At 44.2% G+C, this 14,617-nt stretch overlaps 1 long non-coding RNA gene across 2 annotated transcripts; it reads left to right on the forward strand.

Moving 5' to 3' along the window:
* Positions 1-5,545: 5,545 nt before the first annotated feature.
* LOC106033917 (uncharacterized) lies at positions 5,546-14,393 on the forward strand. 2 transcript variants are annotated; one of them, XR_007158150.2, is made up of 3 exons: positions 5,546-5,747; positions 6,158-6,229; positions 13,813-14,393. It is a non-coding gene; the product is annotated as an uncharacterized lncRNA (long non-coding RNA). The 2 variants fall into 2 exon arrangements; XR_001205661.3 differs by lacking the exon at positions 13,813-14,393 and adding an exon at positions 6,398-6,788 and having other exon boundaries at positions 5,550-5,747.
* Positions 14,394-14,617: the final 224 nt, after the last annotated feature.

Raw genomic sequence — 14,617 nt, forward strand, 5'->3', positions numbered from 1 at the left:
TCAAAAAAATATGAGTGACCACCACCACCATCTTTGAGTAAGCCAGTGATTAGCTTGTGTTGAACCACTCCTGGTGGACAGGACTCCACCGATGCTGGACACCTCCAAACTGCATTCATGGTCACTCATGGTGGTTAACAGTAGAAGCTTCTGGTTTGGTGCACCTTCTACTGAAACATCTGTCTTTCTGCAACTACAAGAGGAGACAGTTCCTTAGAGGAGCCATTGCTTCCTCAAGACCCTATCTGAATGTAACTGAGATTCACCTTGGACATTTCTTCATGGTGGATCACTTAAAGTGTGATTCTGTCCTGTTCATATTAGGTGTAGTACCTAACTGTGGTATGTATGGGTTATCTTCAGCTTCAAGGTTATAGCAACGTGGTGGCAAAGTGCCCTCAGCATCCAAAGTGTCTTGTGGTTGGATGATACCTGCCCACTCTCGAGTCACAAGGATATGTGACATAACCTAGACTTCACCTGAACATGAGCCATGGTGGCTAGGCACCCACATATTCCCCTGCTCCCATGTCCTGCCACTGTAAACATGGATAATCCCCAGCTCATGCTCACTCAGTCCTTCTGAAAGCACCTCATGGGCTTGAATTTAAGCTCTGCTTTATGACCAAGGGAGCACAATCCTTGCAAAGCCCCAGTAATCATAATACGCAGAGGCAGAATTGATACATGTGGGCTTTTTCTATCACTCAATTAAATGGTTAGTTTATGCAACATGCCGTCTTTTTGAATCAAAGCTGGGTCACTGTTAGGCTGAGGTAACATTAATTATTTTTCCGCTTGTCGGATCCCATGAAAAGGATGTGAAAATGGCCTGTTTATGAAAGAGTGCGGGCAAAGGCTGTGAGCTGATTATGTCAAACATATTCAAAGCTTCCTCTGCAAAAGGGATTGTGATCAACAAAGCATAGCCCACACCTGCACCCATTTCACAATGAAAGCTGTGAGGGCCACAAAGCTATTGGGGGAAAAGAGAGGTTGCATTAACCCTTTTGGGGAACAGGGACCTTTTCCACTGTAAGATTCGCACACACACACAAGTTGATTTTCTCTTTCCCTCAAGTGGCTCCCAAGAACATTACCCCAGGAACAAAACCAGACTTTTCCATCTCTTTTTGTTCATGTTTTTTTTTTCTAAACTGGGTAAAAACATCAGAGTGCCCCATCTCCATGGGAAGTTGCAGAGAGGAGCTACGTGTGCTGGAAGAGCAATGCAAGCTCAGACCCTAGTCCCAAAAGAAGTTTTGTACAGGCTGATCCTGGCACCCTCAGGGCAAGTGCCTATGCATGTGGAGCACACTGCTGGAGCCAGGCCATCTCCTTAATAACAAATTTAGCTGCTTGGAAGGCAGGAAGGAGAGATGTGCTTTCAGAGGAAGCTAAACTGGAAGCTAACTGCAGGGAACCTAACCCATTTTCTGGCAACTCTGTTGGTTATACAACTGGATAAGAAGGTTTCAGTGGAAGGTTGGTTTGAGTGGAAGGTTGGACTAGAGATGTCCTGTGGTCCCTTCCAGCCAGGTGATGTTGTGATATGCAGAGTCATGTCCTCAAGAGCCCTCACCACGGAGGGCAATCTTGCATCTGCTGGTCATCAAGGGAATATGGGACAGGGGGAATCACAGAACCATAGAATCATAGAATATGCTGAGTTGGAAGAGACCCACAAGGATCACTGAGTGTGATTCCTGGCTCCACACAGGACCGCTGAAAAATCAGACCATGTGTCTGAGAGCATTGTCCAAGCACTTCTTGAACTCCGGCAGGCTCGATGCTGTGGCCACTTCCCTGGGCAGCCTGTCCCAGTGCCCGACCACCCTCTGGGTGCAGAACCTTTCCCTCACACCCAACCTGACCCTCCCCTGTCCCAGCTCCATGCCGTTCCCTCGGGTCCTGTCGCTGTCCCCAGAGAGCAGAGCTCAGCGCCTGCCCCTCCGCTCCCCTCGTGAGGGAGCTGCAGGCCGCCATGAGGCCTCCCCTCGGCCTGCTCTGCTCTGGGCTGAACAAACCAAGGGCCCTCGGCCGCTCCTCACACACCTTTCCCTCTAATCCCTTCACCATCTTCATAACCCTCCTTTGGACACTCTCTAATAGTTCTATTTGTTATAAATAGTTATACTGTGGCACCCAAAGCTGCACCCAGTGCTCGAGGTGAGGCCTCACCAGCACAGAGCAGAGCAGGACAATCCCTTCCCCTGACCAGCTAGCCATGCCATGCCTGATGCACCCTAGGACACTGTTGGCCCTTCTGGCTGCCAGGGCTCTAAAGAAAAGCACCACCATGCCTCTCCGCAGACTTAGTATTTGTTATTCCTGCAGGCAGGAGATGGAGATCTCTGATCTGGGTAGCAACACGGAGGGAATTGGAGTTACATCATGTGTGGCCTCCCTCGCCACAGTGCATGCTCAAAACGCCAAGCAGCGACATGCACCCAGTGTTTTCCTGCAGCACCCCAGGAAAAGTGCTAGGGGACTGCTGGCTTTAGAGTGCTTTGAAGATATTACCCTAATCTAAACAGGGGGCAAGGGCCTGTTTTTCAGCTGCTTTCTCAGCTGGGGCAAATATAAGTCTGAAAAGGGACAAGCATGCAGGCAGAGTCTGATGTCACCTCAAAAAAAGACTTATTAAATTCTATTAAATCCCTGTGAGGACACTTTTGTCCCACTTTTGTACCAAAGTTCTTTATCTTTGGAAAATTTGCAAAGAGGTAGTTCAAATGGCCATCACTTTGCCTCCAAATTAGAAGGATCTCATCTGGGACACTAAAGATGGTCAAAGCTCAGGTCACACTTAGCTAATATGGATGAACTCCCCGTCAGCAGGTGAGCCCTATGAGAAACTCCTTGAAGTCAACTGAACAGAAGTCAACCATTGCATGAGGGAGGTAAGACCCACCACAGGATAAAATAATGCTAAAACTTCAGGTTTCTGTTCATTTTCTCTGTGGTTCAACAGATTTCTTTTTCTGGTTCCTGTGCCAAGTCAATATTGTTTTATGGGAAGACCTGGGACAATCCTTTAATTCAGCAAAACTTCTACTGATTAATGTAAGAATTACGCATTAATAAGGGTGCTAATTGCATTTACTCTAATTAATGCTTCTGAGAAGAGGTCTAGAAAAAGCCCTGTTCAGCTTTGCATAATATAAAAACAGATTAAGGAAAATCTCCATCTGACTTTTCAAGGCTGAAGTTTTCCTTGATTCATTGCACATCATGACAGCAAAAACTGTTCCTCTTTAAGTATTAACACCACACTTTCAGAATGATTTTCCCATGTGTGTGCATCAAGATTATTTTGGAATATTTCTAACCTGAGTATGGAGCAAATGTAATTTCAAATCACAATAAATCTCTAAAAACCTGGTGTATTAGAATCGCCAGGTTGGGCTTCAGAGTCTTTAAAGATGAAATGCTATAAAAAGCATTGGGTAAATGTTTTGACTGGGTTGTAGTCTTTGGTTGGGTTGTAATCTAATCTCTGGGTCCTGTTAATTGGAAGTGGGTAAGAAAGCAGGGTATGTTATGAAGCGATGTCAGCGACTCTAGGTAAGGCAGTGAGTAGCTCATTTTCCATTATCAAATATTCTAAAAGATACTTTAACCTTGTTTGGTAACAAACAATCCAACAAAGCCTCCAAATACCTAATCTATTAATCCTCATAATTAGCATAGGTCAAGAAAAAGTAAGTTTGGTAAACATAAACTCAGCTAAGAAGCTGGTCTTGAATAATGTGAACAGCAATCATTGGAACAACTGTAATCTTTCAAAAATCATTCTATTTTCTGTTGATAATTAAAATCTCTTCCCTCAGATGTACAAAATAATTTCAGATATTTAAAAGGAATGGAAAATTAGAACACTTCAGTTCAGCAAATGCCAAGAGCTCTTTTCACAGCACAATGAAGTCCATGTTTTAAATGATGGAGAATATTTGATTATAATTATGTATAAATTTCTCTGTAGTGTTTGCAAGGGTCATTACAGAAAACGGACTATGGCTTTCTGCACAGTAGTTGGTTCAGTTTTAAATACACCTCTTCACAAAAATAGAATTTCCCTCTCACAAGAAACTCTCTTATGTCAACTCTCTATTTCTAAAACTGGAATTAAAAGTCAAAATACTATCATTTTTCCTGGAATTAACACTCTGGAAAATGTTCACAAATTGAAAATATCAAGATGAGGACATGTTAAGAATATATTTTTCTTTTCCAAAATATCAATGATTTAATGCTCTAAATAGTAATTCATGAAAAAATGTTTCATTTTTATTTTGATTTTTTTCTCCTTGCAATAAAATCAAAAATGTATTTAAAACTGATAACTACAGATGACAACTTTGAGGGGAGAAAACGGAGAGCTAGAACCAAACTAGCTTCAAAGGGGTCTTAAAAATGATTGTTGAACAATATAAATACTTCTGAAGAAAAGTTTCTGCTTTTACTAATTCTCATTAAAAAAAACAAAACAACAACCCCCTGCTCTGGATGACAGCAGATGGTAATGCCAATGGCCCTGTTGGTCCCTAGCAGCTGCTGCATCTTCTTCCCTGCCAGTCTCTACTCCTGCGGGTTGGACTTCGCCAGCCTCAGGCACTGTAAGATTGCACTGGAACTGTGTGGACAGCTCTGGACACTATTGCAACACTGCTGCAAGATTTCCTGGGCTATCCCCTGCTACATCCAGCGACTCATCTTTTTTCTGAAGAATATTTCTGCCGATGGAGTTCCTGCTGAGGTGCAGGACGCTTAGGGACCAAATGAGTGAGACTTATCTGATCAGAGGTAGGTGTTTGCCTAGCCAGCTCCTCTGTCTGAGCCAGCCCCCAGGCTTCCCTTCTCATCACGGGAGGGGATCAGGGTTTCTCAGAGCCTGACTCCGTCGGTCTTTAATTCAACACCTGCATCTGGCTGACGAAACATGCCCTCCTTTGCTTTGTTGACTGTGGAGGTATGAAGGCAGGGTGGACAGCTCAGAAGTAGGCATCTACCATACAGACATCTGCAATGAGTCATGCCTATCTGCAACTGATTTGGCTATTCCTCTTCCTTTTCCTTGGAAAACCACTAGATCACCAGCCAACATGCAAGCCTTGACCAGGAGGAGGAAAGCTCTTAGACAGTGCCCATCACATTTACTCCCTTTGGCTCCTGGAACATCTGCACTGTGAGGCGCCTTTCCTCAAGCTTTTTTTTTTCTTTTTTTTTTTTTTTTTCCTTTCAGCATGGAACTGAAGTGAGGATTCAACCCCTTTAATAGCAAAAATATAGGAGCTCTGGTGTGGATATAACTCAAACTAGAGCACAGGGGAAATCCAGGTAAATGTTATAGGGGCCAATAATACTATACCTTTTTCTGGGCTTGATGTACATACATTGCATTATTCATCCCCATCAGCGTAGGACATCCTTGAGGAACACCATGGACCCTGCACAGTGACCCTCTTCAGGTCGTGTCCAGAAATCCCACCCTCAGTTTGGGTGTGGACAACTATGACATCCCAGAACAACTGTGAAGCGAGAATGGAGTGCCGTGGTCATCTGCAGATTGGCAGTGGCTAAGACAGTATGAAAGTCTCCAAGGAAAGGAGAGAGAAGGGAGGATAATTATCCCTAAACTCTTTCTTCTGAGCATCCCTGCTGTCCTCCCCACCAATGGTGTTATTTAATGCAATATTTTTTATGTTGCACTTGAATCTCAAGCAGGTAGGAAATGGAGTCAAAAGGTAAGTGCTTGCTTATCTTTAGATTTCAGCCTGGAGGTGCAGCTTCTCCACCTTACTTGTATTTCTCTTTTTTTTTTCCATGTCTTTCTCTAGCCTCTCGAGTGGCAGATGTAGTTACTTTTCAAAGGAAATGTCAGCAGGTCATTTAACAACTTTCCCTCTCCTCCAAGGGCTTGACTCTTAATTATACATGGAAAGATACACAAGAGATTATAACAAGAGGAATAGCAGCCAGCCAAAACCAAACTGATTTATTTATAGCATGTGACATATGGCAACATAAGACAAGATCTCTGGCTTATGGGCATTTTGGCAAGACATGGGCTGGATCCTATGGCAACGCCTTGCATTTGTGCAGCTCCCATTTCTGCTGCTCTGTCCTGTTTTCTTCTTTCATGTCTCACCTGTAGGTTTTCAAAGAGAGGATCCCAATCTTCCTTGGCCAGTTTTGACATGGACATTGCTTAGACGCACGCCCACAGGTAAGAGCCACGCTGCTTCAAGCTGTTCAGGAGATACTGCATATCAAAATATTTTTGCCCCATTTTCCCATAGAGTAACTGGAGACGGTGGTGCTTACCTCTTTTATCCACCTCAAAGGGTAGTGTGAGGAACAGGTAATGTTTTCAAGTGGGTATTTTTCTTATCAGGAAAAGGAAGAACATAAGAGCATCCAGTCTGGCTCAGATCACCCCTCTGTCTCCAACATGGCCAAGAGCACAAGCTCAGGGAAGGTGTATCAGGATAAAGAAAGGCCCTTGTCTTTACCTTTATGAAGCCTTCACTTGCTTCCCATTGAGCTAAAATAATAATAACTGATTGATTATTCCCATAACTGCCATTCCCTTCTTTCTTCATCCCCATCTCCCTGGAAATGACTCATTGTGTGAGACGGGGAAGACAGTAGGCATTTGATATCTCTGGGAAGAGCAGCTCTCAGTCAAAGGCAGTAGGGAAAACCCTCCTTCCTACAAACAGGAAAGGAGTGGAAATTTCCATGGGTGCTCCTGAGTCCCATCAGTCTTGTCTGAAAACCCTCTACCTTTGATTCCAGGGTCTCCACACAATGGGCTTTTAATGCATCGTTCTGCCTTTGATGACTACTGCCAGATTCCTTTTCTTATCTGACTTAGGAAAGATCTAACAGGATCAGTTAGCTAGCTCCAGGGTAGGTTCTTTGAAAAGCAATGATTTAACAGGGCTTTCTTTTACCTGCTCTTGGGATTCTCCAAACTTTCTGGTTTATCTAGCTCTCTGAGACACAGCGCTGCCCTCAGCAATGCCCAGATGGGCTTGGTCGAGGAGCTGGCCCAGCCTGGCCCATGGCTGTAATTCCTGGTTCAGAGGGGCCATGAATTTGCTGATCCTCCTCATGGAGCGTAGCTCCAAACACAGACCGAGGACAAGGGAAAACTACTTTTGGAAGGATGCTGGTCCAAGGTTCTGGGAGTTAGCAATGGGCTGAGTTAATTTGGTTTAAAAACAACTGCCAGAAAACTGTAGGTGCTCATTCATCTCTCAGCCCTTCTCATAACCCTCCGTCATAGTGGAGGGAGAAGAGACCTCGGCTCAGCCAGAGCTGAATGCCAGTAGATGCTCAAATACTCAGCTGCCATAGATGGTCTTGAAGCTGTGTGGTTTACTGGGATGGAGAGAAGATCGGCGGCCACCTCAGATGGGTGATCACAAACCAGGCCCCCACTTTGAGAGGGTGGCTGGGACCCTCCCAGGAGAAGCAGAGGGACACGAGCTCACAAAGTCTCAGCTAACAGCAGGCACCTGGGGCTCCTCTGTGGGAAATGTCTCTGCACGGGACGTGCTGGTCAGTGACTGATGTAGTTGGAGAAGCTGTGATGTGAAACCAGTGTTTTGTGGCACTGTCACAAACAGAGTGGCTCGTGAAGGGTTTGCATGCTTGAGCAGACCTGAGCAATTCACAGTCAGAGCTATCAAAGCAATGACCCAGTGACTTTAACATGCTGTCTAGAATCATATTCAGAAACTTTAACCCAAAAATTTAATGCTCCATTGTATCATTACAAACAGGCCCATGGTGATGTTATACATTTACGCATCACCTTCCACTCCAGAGACTCCCACTGGGGAGATTTAAAGTGAGTTCATAGAATTCATGGCATTACAAAAAAAGTATGTACAGGTACACAGTGATTAGATGAAGTAAAATCCCAGTCTCCTTCCAAAGCTGGGTACATTTTAATAGGGGTGAGGGGGTGGGGGGATAAGATTTCACCAACTGTGGACACAGAGAATTTTGGATTCACCCAATTTATTGTCTGTGTTTTCCTGTAACACCACTAAGGGGGAGGCAGAGGCACCCTGTCTACCCCAGCAAGGTCTTGCACCTTCCTTGGGCTCCTGCTCTTCTCCCTAGCCCTCAGAGGAGACCAAAGATACTGGAGTCCCTCCCAGCCTGCGAATGTAAACCCTGCACTCGTGTGCACAAACATAGAAAGCACCACTGACACACAATTTCTTGCATTCACAGAGACTTCTATCCACAGTATATACAGCTTTTCCACAGTATATACAGCTTTTTTTCCTTTGTTATCCACCCAGAAGCAGACATATTAACATCTTTGAAAATGTCAGTGCCTTATTTCTATTCAAGCACCTAATTCACCTTGAAATCAACTTCTGTTGGGATTTAAGTGCCTAAATGCCTATTCCTTACTTGCTCAAGGCTCATGGCAGAGCAGAATGAAGGTTCACACGGACATTCTTCCCTTTGTCTCCAGTTCAGTCTGCTGTGACATTGGACAAGTTTAAATGAGAGACAGAAGGAGCCATGAAGGTGGACACAGGTCCAGTCCCTCATGCCCCATGACCTGTTCATTACTGTGAGGAGACAGGACCAGGGTTTTTAAAGTTTCCCGGTGTTAACTGGTGTGGCAGAGCTGTCTGGCTCCAGGTACCATGGCATATAGGTCCTTACAGATGACCCTAGTAAATGGAAATGGAAGTTCAGTGCAAGAAGTGGATTCTGAAACATGGATTGGGAAAGTAATAGGGAGTCAGCTGAACTCCTGACTGGAAACCCTACTTGCCCTGGGAACCACAGACTGAAGTCCAAGACAGACCTGCAAGACCTGTAAGCTGCTATAACCACCCTGAGTCACTGAGAGCAACCAAAGACCCCTGTGGGTCTGGGGGTGAGGAGCAACCTCTCTACTCAAAAAGATACCATATTGGTGGTATTTTCTGGTGAATGGACAAGGCAGCTTTTTGTGTCCTTATGCTCCTTCTAGATCCCAGTCCACTCTGGCTCATCTGTCTTCCCAAAGGACTCCTGGCTAGTGATGACTTCTCCTTGCTCTCACACTCTCTGCATTGCACACAGCTCCAAAGGGCTGGAAACCCATTGCTTGCAGTGCCCCTAGATGTCTGCTCAGCAAATCCTAACAGTGTCTTAGCTTAACACCCCTGCGTACCAGAGACCTGCCTATGGTCTTGCTGGACGAGCCTAGGACATGGCCAAAGGAGTCACCATCCAAACCAGGGGAAGGTGGCGGACAAGGTTATCACAAGAAGGTGGAGACAAGCTCCCATGCCGGGGTGACTGGAAAGCTCCTCGTGGTATGAAGGGAACCCAGAGAGGAGAGATGAAAGGAAGGTGTCGGGGGAGAGAAAGAGCTGTGGGAACAGCACGGGACAAGGCTTGAAGCGATGTGGGGCTGCCTGTCTGCTGCCTGCTGCTGGCTGGGATGCCTGCCATTTGTCCAGATCAGAGCTGGTGATACAGCAAAGCTCTTTCTCTTTTTTTTTTTTCTTTTTTTTTTTGTTATTCAGAGAGAGTGTCTTTGGTTGCCATATACAATTCATTTCAGATCTGATGCCAGAGGATATTCGATACAAGATCTAAACAACCATATGTGTAAATTCATAATGCTGTCTGTGCCAGAACATGTTGCACGACTTTGAATGTTACTGTAAGCTAGTGCCATCAGATATAGCTTAACACAATCAAATGTAACACACCCAGCTAAAGAAAAGATGTGACATCTTCACTGTAAAGCTGAAAGAAAACTAGCCGAGAGGGAACAAAACATGATTTGGCAAAGCCTCAATCAGCTCAGCAGAAACTCAGCATTTGTAGTGCATAAGTACTCCCAATACCCATCCAATGAAGAGGGTCTGGACAGACTTCCCTGAGCAGAAAGGGAAAGGAGGATTTGGCAGTAAGGTACGTGAGATAACATTGCTTCTGATCTTGCCTGAGATTCACACTCTGCTTGGAGGCTGGGAGCATCTCTCCTGGATTCAGCAGTCTGACTAAAGAGGCTCCTGCCTCCAGCTCTGCATTGCCTCCCTTCCTTCACAAGGGGTAGCACTGTAATTCCCACTCTGTAAAACTTCATATGTATCAAAAGGTTTTCCTGAACTTTGTAAGTTTGCACAAAACGGGCTAAAATACCCTTAATATATTTTCCTGTTCATGTTCAGCATCTTCCAAATGATCATTTAGTGAACATGAAAATACAGCAGTGAGAGGCTGAAACACGCCCGGTGAAAGTGAGCACATAGCCAATGTTCTGCAGTAGTTGGGTGATCATCTTAACGCAGGCCCAGCACTCCTGGTCATTCACTGACATGGGGAAACTTACAGTCATTTTTCATACCTGGCCCTATAAAATTAACTCAATTGTTTGTGATCATGCCACACCTGAATAGCCTGCAGTATTTTTTTTTTGGAGATAAACTACTGAATCATCTCATCCATCACAGTAGAGAATGAGATTTTTGGCATTTACTTTCACATTTAGGTGTTCAAGAGATTTGTCTTGCCACCAGCATGGATTTCTGCATTATGAAAGAGCGTCAGCCATGTCACGGTATCCCTTAGCCGTCGTATGGGAATGATCTTGCAAAAGAAAAACTGTCTGAGGCTGGCATAGAGAGGGATGGGTATAGGAAGGCTGGCCAGGATGCGATGGAAAATACGTGTTGCTCTAAGTGATCAGATGGTTTGACATCTTTTACTGCAAAAGTAGCTCTTCAAATCCCACAACCACCTGCCCAGCTCATAGACATTTCTTTTTATTAGGTAAATGAGAGTTTGACTGTTTCTGTGCTGCTTCACCATTATGGGAACTTTCACACCCAGAGCAATTTTGTGGTCAGAGCACTGGGCTAGTAAGCAGAAAATTCGGTTAAGTCGTGGCTTTGGAATAGATGGCTGCATGCCTATGCGTCAGCTTGCCAACTAGAAAATTAAGATATTGATACTTTCTTATTCCTGTTGATTGTCTTCTGTGCTTATCCCTGATGATCTTTGTGAGAAGGAAGTCTGCGGTTCCAAAAAGAGTCATCACAGAGGGGAATGTGATTTTGCTCAGCCCCTGTGGCCACTGCTGTACCCCCTCCTTCCCTCTGAGCCAGCCCTCAGTCCAGCAGCGGGTTCCTCTGCTACATGAAGCTGATGATCACTTATAGCCCAAGACATGGGCAAAGACTCTGAGACAGCATTTTGGTATTGGGAGGTTACTGCCTACAACGAATGCTTCTCCTGGGAGACAAGGAAGCATCTGACCAGCCCAGAAATATACTTTTGTTCTATTTGTCAGTTGTTAAAATACATTGGATTGGTAAAAATGAAATATTTGTTCAGTGGGAGACACCAGGCAGAGAAAAGGGACTAAACACAATGATGACCAGGCATCTAGAGTGTGAAAGCCCCAGCACACAGATTTTTTTTCTGTACAAGACGGGATCTTGTGTACGTTCAACACACAAAAGAGACTGTCGACAGCTCCCCTTGAGAAGCAAATAGCCTCCCTTCCCGAAAACTTCAAAGACAGTAAGATGACTCTACCTATAATTTTAATAAACCCTGTAGATATTATTTCACATGCAATTTTGCAAATGTTGAAAGAGTTATTCTGCTCATTGTGATCCTCACAATTTTGTTAATGATTTGGTACAGAACATACATGCAGGGTACAATGAAGATTAACAGGGAGAACTAAGTAATCCAAATGCAGGTAACAATTAACTGCAGATAAATAACCATTATGGTGGCTGTCTAATGACTTGCAGAGACCATATTCAACTCAATAACTCCTTATTTCCCCTTTTAATTGACCCCACTTCAGATCACCTGCAGATTTTTGCAGCTTTTGTAGGTAACAGAGTAGTAAATCTCAGCTCTAAGAAGTGACATCTGAAGACACTCGCCAACATGCCTTTCCCCTCTTTTTTATCTACTGGAGGAAGATCTAATTAAAAGTCTGAGTTCAGGCACAAAGGAACTAATCCCTGGATTTTGGAGCTTGGAAGATCTTTGGGCATGAGACATGCTAGGAACGATTCAGTACTTCAAACAAAGCAGTTGATTTCACCGAGACCTTCCTGGATTATAAGGACAGGAGCTTGCAGAGCGCAATCTGAGTCCATGCATGGAGCATAAAACTGGTATTGGCTCACCAGAAGAGTGACTTTTAGTCCACATTCAGGTTTTCAGAATTGTCTGCTCTCCTTTTAGCAGAGGGGATGCTGTGTCAGGTGATAACCGTGGAGATTCACTGCTGAGGATCAAGTGTGAGGGACCACCACCACATTGGAGGAAATGAGCTGGTCAAATCAAAGATTCAGGCTGGAGAAAAAAATAATGTTGTACTTCAAGGAAGAGCCATCAACTGTGCACATATAGGATCCCTTCTTGGGCAGTACTCTTCAGAACACGACCTAGCATTGAGAAAGCAGCAAACACCATCCTGGGATGTGTAAACAGCAATCCCTCGAAGCAATCCTTCAATCCCTTCAACACCAGTGGGGATTTGTTGAAATACGATTTGGGTTTCTCAGCATGATGGTCCAAAGAAGATGTGGGCCACTGGAGAGAGACTAGTTGTTAACAAAAAATTGTCTATATCCATCACAACCTAAATGGAAGGACTGGAAAGAACTGGGATTCCTTAGCCTAAAGTGGAGAAGGAGCATGCTGAGCGCCTACAAATATGCGAAAGGCTGTCATGGAGAGGAAGGGAGTAGTCTGTTCTCCATGTCCCTAGTGCAGCACAAGCAGTAATGGTCTCTGAATTCAGTTTAGCCCTCAGGAAACCTTTCTGACTGTAAGGACAGGAAGTGGTGGAGTAACTTTGCTGAGCAAGCTGGACTGGCTGCTTGACTGGACATGCTCACAAAGGGTACCCAACCCATGGGACAGCCTCAGTGTGTGGAGATAGACTTCCCGAGGTTACTTCCAGTTCAATGGCGGGGCCAAAAATTGAGGTGTTGGTTAGAGAACTGGATTTCTAATTCTCCACACATTTTTTCCTACCATTTTTAAGTGGGAGACGGTAGAATTCATGCCTCTGGGCTGACAATTCTGATCACAGGAAAAGCAAAATAACAGTGTTACAACTGCCTGTGCACCAGAGTTTGCCAGTCCAGGATATAAAAAACGTAATTCACAAAATCACAGCATAAACCTAGAAGTTTCTGAATTTGCAGAGGAGCTGAAGTCTTCCATTGAGCACCTGTTGTGTCAACCAGGACTCAAGGGCAAATAGTAAGGAGAGGATGGACAAGATCTTTCGAAGAGTGCCACAAGGACCCCGAGCAATGCCCTGTCCCCACACACTCAGGTACCTCCCAAGGGGGTGAAGGAGCCGAACTGTGTTGGGCAATTTTAAAGGAAACCCACATTTCTGAGGGCAAAACTCTTCTTTGCTGTCTCAGAAGATTTTAACCTGCAGGCACACGTGAACTCTTCAGTCACATGAAGTCATAGGCAAGGATAGATGGCTGTTCGGAGTCTGAACCTTTCACGAAAAATCAAACAGCTTGAACAAAGTAGAAAACGCAAAAGAAAACTTCAGTCTTATCAAAGTGGTGAACAACATAATTCTGCAGCTCAGTAAACCTTCAGCATATGTGTGTACTCAGTCCTGTGCTATGAATGTATGTGTTTACATACTGTCTCATTTTCAGGCTCTTTTTTCAGTGCTGGTAACGGTGTAGTACTGAGCGTAAACTGGATTTTCTATTTTCTAACACATATTTGTTCTCATTCTAAAGAGATTTTTTTTTCTTTTTTTTTTTTTAGCTGTCTCCAGGATGATGGAGGCTTCACTCAGAACAGACGTAAATACATTTTTGGTGGCATGACTCATCGCTGAACTTTTAACTGTATACATTTTTAGTCATGACTGTGTTAAGATTACAGTAAAGTTATATGGTATTTCTTCTGTTCTCCGAGATATTGGCAAATTTAACTACCATTTACATATCTACATTCTCTGTGTACACAAACTTAATGCTGTATGACCTAGACATATATAATGTAGCATATAAACTGCACTTTTTTTAACCTTCCCTAAACAGGTTACGTGGAGATCAGTAACTGCTAGCTACAAAAATTCGCAAGTCTTTAACATTTGCATACACTAGAATTTCACAGGCTGTTCAGTGACGGTGTATAAGCACTGCTACCACAACAAGGACAGCTTGATTATTAATAATAGTTATTAAAATATGATAGCTTGGTATCCCTGTCCAAAAAGTACTTATTTTTCATCTTCTCGACTGGATCTTAGAAGGCCGAATGCTGTTATGTCATTAGGAAGATGATGTTACAGTACTGCTACTATTTATATTGCCACGAATGGTACTTAGGGGCTTGTGGACCAACCACGAATGCATTTCTGTGGTACGCTCACCCAGTAATAGGCAGAATCTGCTCTACGTCAAAAATTGTTGTGTATTAAAAGGCAGTGGTGGCAGTACCTGCCAGTGATCACATCCACTGAGGGTAGCACAAACTGTGTTTTGTGAACATCCCCACAGATGGGGACTCCTCCTGGGATCCGATTTAGTAATGGAGAAGATCGATAACCTTCTCTCTGTTGAGA

This window comes from Anser cygnoides, chromosome 4, assembly GCF_040182565.1.
Source record: "Anser cygnoides isolate HZ-2024a breed goose chromosome 4, Taihu_goose_T2T_genome, whole genome shotgun sequence".
In the NCBI taxonomy this organism is placed as follows: Eukaryota; Metazoa; Chordata; class Aves; order Anseriformes; family Anatidae; genus Anser; species Anser cygnoides.